Here is a 15,302-nt window from a genome sequence, read left to right on the forward strand (position 1 = left end):
GAGTATGAGTTAGTTGTGCATGCTAGTTTCTATGCCAGTTTGGTAGATCAGTAGGATTACCTGTGTTATTACCTGATTATCTTTATATCCATTAGTTATGATATATGTCGACATATTATGTGGGTTGGGTTGAGTTTGTACTGCTCCGTGCAGTAGCCAACAAACCCTAGAGTATTCCAGATATGAGTTGAGGGTCGGGCAGGGCATGCTAGACTCATACTAAGGACTTGGGAGCATTCCAGATACGAGTTGAGGGTTGGGTGGGGCATGCCAGACTCGTACTGTGAGCTCAGGAGCATTCCAGATATGAGCTGATGTGTAACAGCCCGAAAGCCAGGTTAGTTTTATGACCCTTCTATTTTGGAGAATTGACAATTTAGTCCCTTAAAGATTGAAAGGTGGATTTGGTGAGTACGTTGGGCATACTGGGGGTACGTCGCGTGTACTCGCACGCTTATTTTGTACGGGGGTCCATCCGGGTACGCTGGGCGTACCCAAGGTTACGCCGGGCGTAACCGGCCTAGATGCAAAACCCTAATTCCTGGCCTTGCACTATAAAAGGAACATGTAGTCCTTTGCCCTAGCCATCATACACCCTTGAGTGAGTCCTTAGAGAGCTGAGATTCGTGCTTTGGCTTGTGTGTGTGTTTTTGAGCTTGAAGTTGTCTTTTCAAGGTGAAGAAAGAGAAGAAGGAGCCATTGTTGGAGCTAGAAGTTGAAGAACAAGTGTAAATCCGAGCTCTACAGTGGTTGGAGATCCTTTCTGAGGTATAAAGCTCAAAGCTTTCCTTGTTCTTCATAAGTTTTTCTTTTTGGACCATTTTTAGGGTTTTTGGTTCAAAGTTGGAGACTTTATGTGCAAAGAGTCTCCATAAGCTTATATCTGACCTTTTCTAGTGTAATATGTGTTGAGGAGTCATAAAAATCTAGTCTTGGACGTGGATCTTGTGTCATGCATGAGTTATAGCCTCATTATGGAAAGAGGAAAGGTGTTTTGAGCACAAAATGACCCTTACAGCCATGCAAAGGCTTAAAGGTTTCAACTTTATGGATTAAGACACATTAGAGGAGTCAGATCTGAAGTTTGGATGCAAGTCTTAGCCGATTAAGACCTAAATGTGTTGGATAAAGAAACTGGGCATTACGATGGGTGTAATCCCAGTACGTGCCGCGTAGAGGGTCGCGTACCCCGTTTCTGGAAAGCAAGGGTACGCCCAGCGTACTGCTTGCTGTTGACTTTTGTTGACTTTTAGGGTTTTAGTCAACATGTGGATTTTTGGGTCAGGGAGGGGTAAAATGGTCTTTTACCCTTCTGTGGAATTTTAGAAAGGAAACTAGTATAACCTTCAGAGCCGTTAATGATTTGGAATAATTATTTGATGTGATTAGGCGAGGCTAGGTTGTTGTTGCGAGATTCAGAGGTTCCGGGCACGTGAGACACTAGACATCATACGAGGTGAGTCTTCTCACTATACTGTACCTGGAAGGGTACCTACGTGTGACTGGAAGATCTAGTATGTTATGAGATATATGCATCGTATGAGTTGCCTGTTTCGTATGAACTATGTATGTGATTTGTATACCATGTTGAGATGGCCCGGAAGGCATTATGTTATGGGCCGGAAGGCATTATGATGTGGACCGGAAGGTCAGAGAGTTATGGACCGGAAGGTCGACACGGGTAACACCGGAAGGTTTACCGGGTTGGGACGGAAGTCCCTTGAGACACATGGACCGGAAGGTCATGACCTGGAAGGGCGTATGTGTGTAAGTGATATATTGGGGAACTCACTAAGCATTTATGCTTACAGCTGTTGTGTTATATGTTTCAGGTACTAGTGAGGACCGTGGGAAGGCGCCAGCATGACTCGTACACACACCCGCAGGCGGATTTGAATTTAGTTGATCTTGGGATTTGACATGTTTTGTATCATGAATATGTTACATTGGATTTTTATGGTTGGTTTGGAATGAAATCATGTTTAAAGAAATGAAAATTTTGTTTTGAAAATTACGTTGTTACATGAGGGCCGGGTAGGGCATACCAGACTCGTACTGTGGGCTTGGAGGCAATCCAGATGTGAGTTGTGGGCCCGGAAGGCAATCCAGACTCACACTGTGGGCCCAAGGGTAATCCAGTTTGTAAAACTGTGGACCTAGTACATGCTGCTATTTGTATATGTGTTAGTTGCATTGTATCAATATTTTGGGGGAACTCACTAAGCTTTGGGCTTATAGTTTCAGATTTTGTTTTAGGTATATCAGATGATCGCGGGAAGGCAAAGGCGTGATCATACAGCTCCTCACATTTATGAATTTGTTTCTAGGATACTCTGATATTTACTATTTTGAAAATAAGTTTTTTACTGATTAATGGTGTTGAAATGTTCTTAAAATATTAAATTTGACATGATTTTTTATGGGTGTTACAGTGATGCCTCCCATTTGCTTATCCATAACTTTTTGGTTGGCTAGCAAATTCTCAAACTCTACAAGTGATTGTTGAACGGGCCATCCTTGTACAACGGTGACGAAGCTTCTATATTCTAGCCTCAGTTCATGGATGATGATCCTCTTCATTTGAGCTTCTACAATGATGGATTGGGGATCTAGTTTAGTAATCTCCCGACGTATCGACTTGACCTTGTAGAAATATTAAGTAATCGTCATGTCACGTTGTGAGATTGATAAAAGCTCGTTCTCTAGAAGTTGTAGTCTCATATCATTCTTCTTTGAGAAAAGTGTCACGAATGTGTCCCATGCTTCTTTCAGTGTCTTCTCGTCACGAATATGCTCCAACATCTCTTCTTCGATTGTGGTCTTCAAGGCAAACATTGCTTTGCCTACTTTGATTTTCCATTTGCGCAGAGAACCATTAATATCTTCCTCTAGCAGCGTAGTTTCACTTCTGCCAACGACCTCCCGTAAGTCTTGTCCTTGTAAGTGCGACATCATACATGTTGCCTATGTTTTGTAGTTATTGTTGTTGAGTTTCTTGATTACCCCCATGACTTGGAGATCACCCATCGTGTTGGCAGTACCTCGGTAATACCAAACAAGCTAGTTTCAACATTAAACTTGCAGAGTCACAGACTATTCACAATACAAAGAGAACATTTGTTCTCACTATCAAGAAACCTCGCTTTGATACCAGATTGTTGAACACTACTCTTTATGTACGAAACATCAATACTTTTATTAAGAACATACACTTTGAGTGTTTCTTGGGTACTTGGATGTTGAGATGGTTCGGAGCAAATGAGCTCTACACTTATTTATAGGTGTTTCCACCTCCCTATAGGAATTTTCTAGATCTTCCTACAAGCTACATACATTCATGACTATTCTAGAATCTTCTATCATAAGTTTTATATATATATATATATATATATATATATATATATATATATATATATATATATATATTACATGCTTATATATATTTCTAGAATGTTCTATAATTTCCTAGATAAGTGTAACGACCCAGGTTTTAAAAGAAAATTTTCATTTATAAATAATCAAAACATTTCCAATAAACCACAAAATCTCAAGTACATTTGTTTTCAAATTCATAACATCAACAATATTGTTCCAAACATCACAGTGTCCATAAAAATGCCTGAGAGAGTGTGCATGTCGTGTCATTAAGCCTTGCTCTTGCCCTTAGGCTCAGATGTACCTGAAAAAAATCAACAAAATGTAAGCTAATGCTTAGTGAGTTCCCCAGAGCATACCCCACACAGTCCACATAATAACATATACCATATTAGCTAATAAGCTACATAAACCACATAAGCCATGCATACAACATATAGGGATGTCGTTGGTTCACCTCAGGGTCTTACTCCAGGATGCCATGGGCTCCCCACATGGTCTTACACCTAAGTGTCATGGGCTCCCCCATGGTCTTTAATAGGAAAGTCATGGGCTCTCCACATGGTCTTACATTCGGGTGTCATGGGCTCTCCCATGGGTGTTTAAATAGGTGTCAAGTCCGAGAATTAGGGTTTTGGCTCTCTGTCGCGTACGCGCCACGTACCTATACGTATGCCCTGTGTATGCGGCCACCCTCCGCATTCATGCATTCTTAGTACGCTAAGTGTACTCCTAGAGTACACCCCGCGTACTAAGGGACCTTTTATACCATCTTTTCCATTTCAAGGATCTAAAGAGTAATACCTGATTTGGAGTGTTACAATAAGTCTAGGACGTTCTTGTGTCATCCACGGTCTTCTAAAATGTTCTATAACATTCTAGGGTCTTTAATCTCATTCTATAATATTCTTGAATCTTCTTGTATGTTCTAGAACATTCCATAGGCTTCCATTATGTTCTAGAATCTTCTAAATCATTCTAGAACATTTTAACATTTTTTATAAAGGGATAAACTCTATTAAACTTCATTGGGCTAGTGATGATCTTTAACAATACCTAGGGGAGTCATGTAGACCTCCTCATGAAGATCATCATTCAACAATTCATTCTTGACATCTATTTAGAAGATCTTTCACAGACGAATATATGTAACTGCTATCAAAGTATGCATATTCGTCATATTTTCAACTCTAATAAATGTCTCCCCATAGCTAGGGGTGGAAATTTTCGACACGACACGAAATCCGGCACAAAGCTGACACTCAAATAAACATGTTTGGGTCATAGATTTCAACTTGTTTAATTAAAATATTTTGATAAGACACGACATGAAAATTAAATGGGTTAATGACCTAGGAGGGTAATAATAAGGTTTTAACTTTGTCCACATTAAGTCCTTAAGGTTTTTTTATACATATTACACCAATATGGTTATACATAACCGTTTAAAAATAGTAATAAAGTTTTAATTTTGTCCACATTAGGTCCCTACGGTTTTTTTTTTTTTTTTTTTTTTTTTTGTACATATTACACCAACATGGTTTTTATAACCGTTTAAAGAGGGGTAATAAGATTTTAATTTTATCCATATTAGGTCCCTATTTTTAATATTTTTATCATTTTATCTAACTCTTTTACAATTTATATTAGTATCTAATTAGATGACTTCATTATTTCATCTTCTCATTTTAGTCGCACATTCACCACAACCACGGTTTCAATTTGAAAGGTTACATAACAATTTTTTGTCATTTTTACACACACACACACAAAAAAACTAATAATTATCAAAGTCTTAGTGATTAAGGTTATGTTTGGTGTGCCACAACCAGCTGATAAGCTAGTTTATTTTTCAATCTTTTTTAAGTTGTCATGTTTAGCAAGCCAAAAAAATAGTTTATAAGCTAGCGTTCTAAAAACTTAGACTAGTTTTTAAAAAGTTTTTTTTTTTAATTTCCAAATATACCCCTTAATTAATTAAAAAACATATTTTTTAAATGTCATTTTATGTCATTATATAAAAGATAACTTATAAGTGAGTGACAAATCGGGGTATATTTGGCAGTTTCCCCGAAAAGTAAAAGAGTATCCACCAAAAGTAATGTGATATCCCCGATAAGTAATGATGTATCGGAGATACCCTATTGGAGGAGCCATTACTCATCGGGATACCCCGTTACTTTTCAGGGATACTCGTTTACTTTGACCTTAGCTTCGCCACTGGCTTATAAGCTATCTGAAATTTATATAGTGACATAAAAGGGCATTTAAAAATATGTTTTCTTAATTAATTATGGGGTATATTTGGACATTTAAAAAAAAACACTTTTAAAAAACTAGTCTAAGTAGCTTTTTAAATCGTTAGGTTATAAGCTACTTTTTAGCTTGTCAAACATGACAACTTAAAAAAGATCAAAAAATTAACTAGTTTATCAGTTAGTTGTGGCGCACCAAGCATAGCCTTAATCACTAGGACTTTGAATTTTTTTTTTTTTTTTTTTTTTTTTTGTGAAAATGAAAAAAAATTGTTAATTAACATTTCAATTGAAACCATGGTTGTGTTTAATGTGCGACTAAAATGAGAAGATGAAATAATGAATCCATCTAACTAGATACTAATATAAATTGTAAAAGAGTTAGATGAAATGATAAAAATATTAAAAATAGAGACCTAATGTGGACAAAATTAAAACTTTATTGCCCCTCTTTAAATGGTTATAAAAACCATGTTTGTGTAAGATGTACAAAAAAGACCTTAGGGACCTAATGTGGACAAAATTAAAACCTTATTACCTTTTTTAAAGGGTTATATACAACCATATTGGTGTAATATGTAAAAAAATAAATAAATAAATAAACTTAAGTACTTAATATGGACAAAGTTAAAACCTTATTACCCTCCTAGGTCATTAATCCAAATTAAATAGATAAGTTTAGCCTCCAAACAATCAACACGGAAATGACCATTTTATTTATATACAACTTCTTTAATCTTTTAAGTAAACATGGCATGGCCAAGACCAAAACCAAAACCAATTATAAAAGAAAACTTTAGATTGATTCGTTTGTATTTCATATACATCAAATATGTATTTCATCCAAGATATAATTATTAGCATACCCCTTAAACCAATGCATGATATTTGCCAAATAATGGTGTTCTTTTATTAGATATGAGATTGTATTGTATTATTGTGGGTAGTTTGGTTTATTTTACAGTCACTCGTTCGGACATAGCTCATCCATTTCATGTGGTTAGCCAATTTGTTTCAACTCTTACTGTTGTACAATAGAGAGAGAGATGTTCTCATATTTAGGACATCTTCATGGCGGCTAGTTTTAGAGTCTTATGTTCCACTTGAATTCCTCTCTAGAGTTGTGTACCTACGGTGATTGTAACACCCATGATTTTTAAAACCATTTTAAGTTACAAAATATTACATTTCCCATGACTTACGGTCATGTCAAAATACACTTTACAAAAATTTCCAAATATTATCAGAATACATTTGATGGTGTTATAAAAGACACATAGCCATAGATTAAGGAAAGTATTATACATAGTGAAGACTACACTAGATCTTCAAAAAATCCTGTCAAGTGCACCTCTATCACTTATCACTTGATACCTTTGATACTAAACATGAGTACGTAGAGTACATAGACAACATTAATAAAAACAAAATACGTAAATCCAAAGAATTGCGAGCTACACGAGCTCCGACCTAGTATCAAAACTTGAAATATATTTCATAAACTTCTAGCATGTCATAATAACTTAAACAGGAATCTTATAAATCATAATGACTCTAATTACGCATAAAATACTAGCACAAAGCTAGTTTAACATTTCTAGCTCATAGCTAGTTTCAAACAAGATCCTAACACATATGGGGAGTCGAGACCTTTGACTTTAATTGCATAACTTGGCCCCGAAAGAAACATATCACTCCGTGTCGTTAGGTTAGTATATATTCATATAATTATGTCCCCTTTCTCGGGACCTTTAACTATGTCCCCATTATTAAGACTTGTGACCGTAACCTGTTTTGAGACCTTTAACTTTAACCTAGTCTCTTTACATGTCTTTTTTTTTCTCACAAACCATTTTCATACTTTATATTTTACTTCGTTTTTATATCCATTTTACAATTTCATTTTTTTTCACCTTGTTTCTATATGTTTTTCATAATCAGTTTTTACTTCATTTTTTACTTCGTTTTTATATGTTTTTTTTTTCACAATTCCTTTTTAAACTTCATTTTTTGCTATTTTTTACATGTTTTTTCACGGTTCGTTTATACAAACTAATTGTGAAAAAACATGTAAAACAAAGTCAAATAACGAAGTTGTAAAGATAAATTGTGTAAAAACATATATATATATATATATATATATATATATATATATATATATATATATATATATATATATATAGAGAGAGAGAGAGAGAGAGAGAGAGAGAGAGAGAGAGAAAAAAATCAATAAACTTAGATAGCAAAAAAAACATAAAAACCTGACATTGTTGGTCATAAAGACTAAGTTGACTAAATAAATTTTCGATGACTTTTTAGACTTAAAACAAAATTTTGACTAAATGAACACAGAAAATAGTGTGTAGTAATTTCGACTTTAACCTTTATTTTATTGATATTATAATGGAATAAAACTAAAACTGTTTAAAAGAAACCTCAAAGGCCAAAAATTTATTGTGAAATTTTAGAAGTAGGTCCAACAAAGCATTAAGCAATCCGCGAAATGCAGGGATTTAAATAAATTAAGGGAAATCATTTAAGCCCACAAAGTTCTTTGTTGGAGAAGTTGTTGACTTAGGCTTCTAATGTGAAAAGAATTTTTGTTGCCTTTGTCTCCTAAGGGGAAAAGTAACTATGCTGCCTTTGTCTCCTAATGGGAAGAGTTGTTGTAACGTGGAATATTTAACAACTATGTAGCATTATCGGCTGGTCAAAAAGTAATGTAAAAAACGCTTTATGATTAAACAAAGAAAATAACCATCCCATCATCATCATGAGTTAAGGGTAGTTTGATAGTTGTAAAGTGAGTTAGAGTTAGAGTAGACTCAGTTGTTTACAGTTGTTTACATCTGACTAAATTTATGATGTTTGATTATTTTTCTGACCGTGCGGATGAAAAAAAAAAATTAACTATATTACCCTTGTGAGTCTGTTCATACACATAACAAGACATCTACTAACAAAATAACAAGCAATATAATTTTAACAACAAAATAAATCACAGCAACAGCCAAAACGTAATATTAACAGAAATTCGAGTCTACATCATTTGCATTTTTTGTATAACAAAATTACATAAAAGCACATAGCATCTACAAAAACATTTAAACTATATATATATATATATATATATATATATATATATATATATATATATATATATATATATCTGAAAAACAGGAACAAGGAAGAAACAGCAAAACAGGAACAGAAGAAACAGAAACAGCAAAACAGCCAATTGACTTTCTCAGCAAAAACTCATACGATATAGCAGCAAAATTTCAGAAAGAAACAAGGAACAAGAAAGAGAAATCAGAAAATATCGTATGAAATAGAGAAATCGGGAACAGAAAATCCTGTATGGAATGCAGTTAGACAAACATGCCAAATGGGTTTTTTTGGACCCAGTTAGACAAACGACCCCTTCTTATTGTAATAAATAATTGGAGTAGGGTCCTCAAAATGCCTAGATATAAAAGCCTTGTAATCCCCTAAGTTTAGTTGCAAAAATGAACACAAGGCAACCAATTTCCTTTTCCTGTTTTGTTATATTTCTGATTGCTGCCTCCATCGATGGTGGTAATGAGACCGATTACCAGGCTTTGTTAAAGTTCAAGTCTATGATCAGGAATGAAGAAGCTCTAATCTCATGGAATGCTTCCTTCCATTTCTGTGATTGGAGTGGTGTCTACTGTGGGAGGCGGCATAGAAGAGTAACTGTTCTACTACTGGAGTCACAAGGCCTACAAGGCTCATTGTCTCCTCATGTAGGGAACCTCAGCTTCCTTCGTTTCTTTTCTCTCTGGAACAACAGCTTTCAAGGAAGCATCCCTCATGAACTCGGTCGTCTCTCCAGGCTACGTTTCCTCTATCTTGGCTCTAACAAATTCAACGGGGTCATTCCAACTAACTTGACTCGTTGTTCTAACCTTAAAGAGATTGGACTTAATAATAACAACCTAGTTGGAAGCATACCTAAGGGGATTGGTTTCCTCTCCAAACTTACTTATCTTTCAGTTGATGATAATAATTTAACCGGTGGAATCCCGCGTGTCTTGGGGAATATAACATCAATGGAACTGTTCTCTGCTGCTGAAAATCCGTTGGGTGGGAGCATTCCAGACACCTTAGGCCACTGGAATAGCTTAACACAACTTTACCTTGGTGATTGTAACTTATCTGGGACCATCCCTCATTCCATTTTTAACTTCTCACTCCTAACGGATTTTTCCTTGTCTGAGAATCAGCTTACTGGTAGTCTTCCCTCAGCTTTAGGTACAATGCTCCCTCATCTTAGGTACCTTCAGTTATGGGGTAACCAACTCACCGGAACTCTTCCACCCTCGATATCTAATTGTTCGAAATTAGATTTTCTTGAAGTCCATCTAAACAACTTCAGTGGGAAGCTGGAAATTGACTTTGCAGAAATGAAAGATATGTATTTTATATCCTTGGGTGGTAACAACATCTATGGATCCGGAGGTGCTGATGATATGAAGTTTATTGATACTTTGAAAAACTGTAGCAGATTAGAGACATTGGATCTTTTTCGTTGCACGTTTCAAGGACCATTGCCTGCATCAATCGGTAATCTTTCTGATCGGCTCAGTTATCTAAGTTTAGGAGGAAATCGTATACATGGAAACCTTCCTCCAGGTATAGGCAATCTAATTGGCTTGACCAATTTAGGTTTAGAAGATAACCAGTTTACTGGAAAAATCCCCTCAACTATTGGTAAGCTTCAGAACCTACAAATTGCTTCTCTACATTACAACCAATTTTCAGGGCCGATTCCAGATGCCATTGGAAACTTATCATTGTTGACTAAGCTTTGGTTAAATTCCAACAAATTGGAAGGACAGATTCCATCAAGCCTGGGAAATTGTCATCATCTATTGGAGTTACACCTTGACGATAATAAACTCAGTGGTAAAATACCTACTCAACTTCTTCAACTTTCATCTCTAACCATAGCATTAAATCTTTCTCAAAACAACCTGGTCGGATCGCTTCCAACAGAAGTTGGCAACCTCAAGATGTTGACTTATCTTGATTTGTCAAATAATAATTTATCAGGTAACATTCCTAGTAGCATTGGTGGTTGCACTAGCCTTGTATTCTTATCCCTCAAAGGTAACTTATTTCAAGGCCATATACCAACGTCATTAAGTTCCATGAGAGCAGTTTCGACACTTGATCTTTCTCATAATAAATTATCGGGCCAATTTCCTCGATTCTTGCAACGGTTGACCTTATTAGAATATGCAAACCTGTCCTTTAATGACTTCCAGGGCAATGTACCAGTGATCGGAGTATTTGCAAATGCAAGTGCATTCTCTGTTTTGGGTAATAATAGGCTTTGTGGTGGCTTGGCTGAAATTAGGTTGCCCAAATGTAATACAAAGAAGCATAACAAAAAGTTACCTTTGTTCATCATACTCATTCTGTTCGCATCCACACTTTTCACCATATTATGTTTTGCAAATTTTTTATGTAAGAAGAAGAAGAGTCAACCGTCTCAATCATCGAGAGGCGAACGGTTCATGAAAGTATCATACAGTCAACTTCTCAAGGCTACCAACGGCTTCTCCCAAGCCAATTTGATTGGTGAGGGTGGGTTCAGCTCTGTTTACAAAGGAGTCCTTGATGATACAATTGTTGCAGTCAAAGTTGTACATCTTCAAAACCAAGGTGCTCACAGAAGCTTTACAGCAGAGTGTGAAGTGTGGCGGGGTATTCGACACCGGAATCTGGTTAAGATAATAACTTCATGTTCAAGTGTTGACTACCATGGCAATGACTTCAAAGCTTTGGTATACGAGTTCATGCCCAACGGGAGTTTACATGATTGGTTGCATTCAAGTCCAAGTACATCCAGATTGAATCTTTTCCAGAGAATAAATATTCTCATGGATATCGCATCTACAATTGATTATCTTCACAATCACTGCCCATCACCCATCATTCACTGTGACCTGAAGCCTAGCAACATTCTACTTGATGATGATATGGTGGCCCATGTTGGAGACTTTGGTTTAGCTCGATTTCTTGGAACAAATCCAAACAAAAAAAGTACAAGTGGCATTAGAGGAACAATTGGGTATGCACCTCCAGGTAAAGTTCATGTATTCCCAAATGTTCATATTTATTTTAGTATTAGATTTTCTGCAAATAATATTGCTTAAGAGTTGCAGAGTATGGTGTTGGGAGTGAGATGACAAGTAGTGGGGATGTCTACAGTTTTGGAATACTATTATTGGAGGTGATGACAGGGAAGAGGCCAACAGACAACATCTTTAACGAAGGCCTTACCCTTCATAAATTTGCATACATGGCCTTGCCAGACCATGTAACTGATGTTATTGATGATGATCTTCTATATTTTCTTCAAGAGGATGCTACTGCTACACAATATACATCAGCACATGCAAAGAAAATAGAGGAATGCTTGGCTTCAATCATCAAACTAGGAGTATCATGCTCAGTGGATTCCCCACCGCAGCGGATGAATATCAAAAATGTTGTCCGTGAATTGCAGAAAATTCTGGATACACTGCAAAATATCCATGGCTCCATGTTCTCTCATCTTCCTAAATGAAAACATATATAATTAAAGAAGCCTCTGCCTTTCCTGAGAGGCACTTGTCTTTATTACAAAACATTAGTAGTATTTGTCCGTATTATGTATCATTAGTTAGTTCATTACACACCTGACTTGGGTGGTTACTGGTTAGGCAATCACTGCTTCATATGGTATGTGCATTTCTAATATATCTTCTACTTCACATTTGACATTTTAATTCAACTCGATGTATGAGTTAGAAGCCATTCAAGTATCGCATTTACATTACTTAAATGATTTGACTTGTACCCAATTTTCATGAATAATCTTGAAACTCACCTCTCTGAACTAACAAGTAACAACATTCCGACCTTAATTGTTTACCTTTTCCCTCTACAACTTATCAATCGAATTCCTCATCCTTTACTAAAATACATAGTTATTTATCAACATCATTGATGATATCATTCTAGACACAAAACGCTATAAGTGCTAATTTCTATGCTTGGTTGTGCTTTAAATATTACAAAGACATATAGAGCAAAATCACCATTTCTGTTTCATACTATTTGCACAATTTTGTTAAAGTTTTAAACATATAAAATGACACCATTTCATCTGAATAACAGTAATTTCTAGCCACCTTAGCCACAACCACATATTACAAAGAAGGATTTCCAAGTATTAAAGCATCTTTTAGGTCAAAATCCGACTAAATATCCAAAATCCCAAATTTATCATTTTTAACATAAGTAGGGTTCTCATGCTCATAATATGTGTACTCCAACCAAATTACATCATCTTTCGGTAAACAGCAAGAATTACATTAAGATTGGTAGAATCATCCATAGAACATTAGGGTTTACATACCTCAGTTTCGTTCGTATAAACATCAAACCCACTGATTCCCTTACGAAACTGATTCCCAATCTTGCTGTCGATCAAACTCTAACTTCCATCGCTTAAACCTTCTCTTTGCGGTGTTTGAGATATATTTTTACGTTCAAGGACTTTTTTTTGTAAAAAGGATTTTTTATAAAAGATGTTTTTAAAAATGTATTTGGAAAAAAGTTGTTTTTAAAAAGTATTTGGTTTAACTTTTACATGTAAAATAACTAAAAATGTAAAATAACTAAAAATGGTAGTTGGGATTAGGGTAGTTGGGGTATAAAAGTAATTTCAATTTTAAGGGCTTCAAAAGTTAGATTAAGAGCTTCAAAAGTTAGAGTCGGTCGAGATAGAATCAAATATTTTTAAAAAAGGGCAATGGGATATCTAGAGTAGAGTCCCTATATTTTGTTAAAAGTTTAAAAAAGTCCTAATTTTTTTTTGAATTAGAAAGCCCAATAAATCGGATAAACCGGACAATTTAACACTTATCATACGGTGGCCCTCATTTAGCCGGTTACACTGTTACAGGTGATTACGTGGCATCTTAATGGTGACTGTATCGTTGACCTCATTAATTTAGGGTTATTAAAGAAAACCACTTTTCTCGTCTCCTTTATTCCCGACAAATCGATCGATCGATTATGCTCGTCTTCTTTTGGCGATGGATGAAGTATTTGAGCCGGTCACAATCGACGTTCAAGTTGATGATTTTGTAAAAACCAAAGCAGTTTCAAGATGCAAAGATGAATTCCTTAATGTTCTTTGTGAAGACGATGATGATGAACCAGTGGAAGTGGAAGGTGAAGGAGAGAATGCTCGAGTGGATGTAGATGATGAGAAAAACATTGAAGAATCTACTGAGGAAGATAGTGATGAAGATGAAATCTTATACTCCATCCATAATATGAAGGTCAAATGGAATGTGATGAAATCGGTTATTGGAGAAAGGTATGAATCTAGACATCAATTAAAATTATGTTTAACAAATCGTTCCATCTATAAGGGTTATAAACTTCGTTTCAAGAAGTGTGATAGTGTTAGACTAGTGGATGTGTGTGCTAGCGATCCAGAAAAATGCTCTTTTATGGTTCGTGCTTCATGGATGAGTATTGAAAAATCATTCCAGTTGAAAAAAGATGAATGATAGGCATACATGTATTAGGAATTTTAGTAGTTCGAGGCTTATAAATCCAACTTGGTTAACAAAGCAGTTTGTGAAAGAACTATTAAGGAAACTAAAGTTAAAATGCAAGGAAATGTAGGCAATAATTCAAAGTAAATTTCATTGTAAGGTGTCATGGTCAAAATGTTATAGATCAAAGTGCAGGGCACTATCCTTAATTGATGGCAAATTGAGTGACTATTATGCAAGAGTGTGGGGTTATGGACATGAACTGATGAGGTCCAATCCAGGCAGCACATTTAGGATTTCTGTTAATATTAACCCTGATCAGACTACAACTTTTCATAGAATATATGTGTGCTTTAAAGCAATCAAAGATGGGTGGGAGATAGGATGTCGTAGGGTTATAGGGTTGGATGGGTGTTTTTTGAAGGGACAATGCAAGGGTGAGCTACTAACTGCAATAGGTAGAGATGCAAATAATCAAATTTACCCTTGCCAAAAACTATAAGCTCCAAGCTTTTTTAAATGGGTGGGTTTGTCCAATGATGATTGAGTAGCCAACGTGGGTGTAAGGGTGGTCTTGATTTTCTTATAGAAGAAAGAAACGGCGTAGTCGATGATTTAGGGTGGTCGTCAGAAGCAGGTGTGGTGGTTATCCTCATGAATCGTCGGAGGTAGAAAAGGGGTGGTTGAAGAATTTTCTAGGGAAGAAGATAGGTATGGAAGGAGATGAGGGATAGAGAATGGAGAAGGGGAGGAGAAAACAAGGTGTACGGTTTATGGGTGACCCCTTACTATTAATTAAACATTTATTTGATTAATCTAAATATAATTAAAAATATAAAAAAAAATCTTATAAGGGTAATATAATCATTTCAGGTATGTCAGGGACGAACCACGCAACAAAACAAAACCATAGGAGACGGTCCAAGTGCAAAAAAAAAACGTTAATGACCAAACACAAAATTTTAACAAACCATAGGGACGATTGCAATAATTTGTTCCAAAAACAAAATACATAAGTCCAAAGACTTGTGAGCTACACGAGCTTTGACCTAGTGTTCAAACTTAAAATATATTTCATAAACTTCTA

General features: G+C 35.7%; 1 long non-coding RNA gene and 1 pseudogene across 1 annotated transcript; one reads left to right on the forward strand and one right to left on the reverse strand.

Moving 5' to 3' along the window:
- Nucleotides 1–3,488: 3,488 nt before the first annotated feature.
- LOC145088560 (uncharacterized) lies at nt 3,489–13,221 on the reverse strand. The gene is made up of 2 exons (XR_013701178.1): nt 13,063–13,221; nt 3,489–3,679 (listed from the first exon to the last, which is right to left on the reverse strand). It is a non-coding gene; the product is annotated as an uncharacterized LOC145088560 (long non-coding RNA).
- On the forward strand, nt 9,140–12,344 carry LOC145086298 (receptor kinase-like protein Xa21 pseudogene; annotated as a pseudogene).
- Nucleotides 13,222–15,302: the final 2,081 nt, after the last annotated feature.

This window comes from Lactuca serriola, chromosome 2, assembly GCF_051521515.1.
Source record: "Lactuca serriola cultivar US96UC23 chromosome 2, Lser_US96UC23_V15, whole genome shotgun sequence".
NCBI lineage: Eukaryota > Viridiplantae > Streptophyta > Magnoliopsida > Asterales > Asteraceae > Lactuca > Lactuca serriola.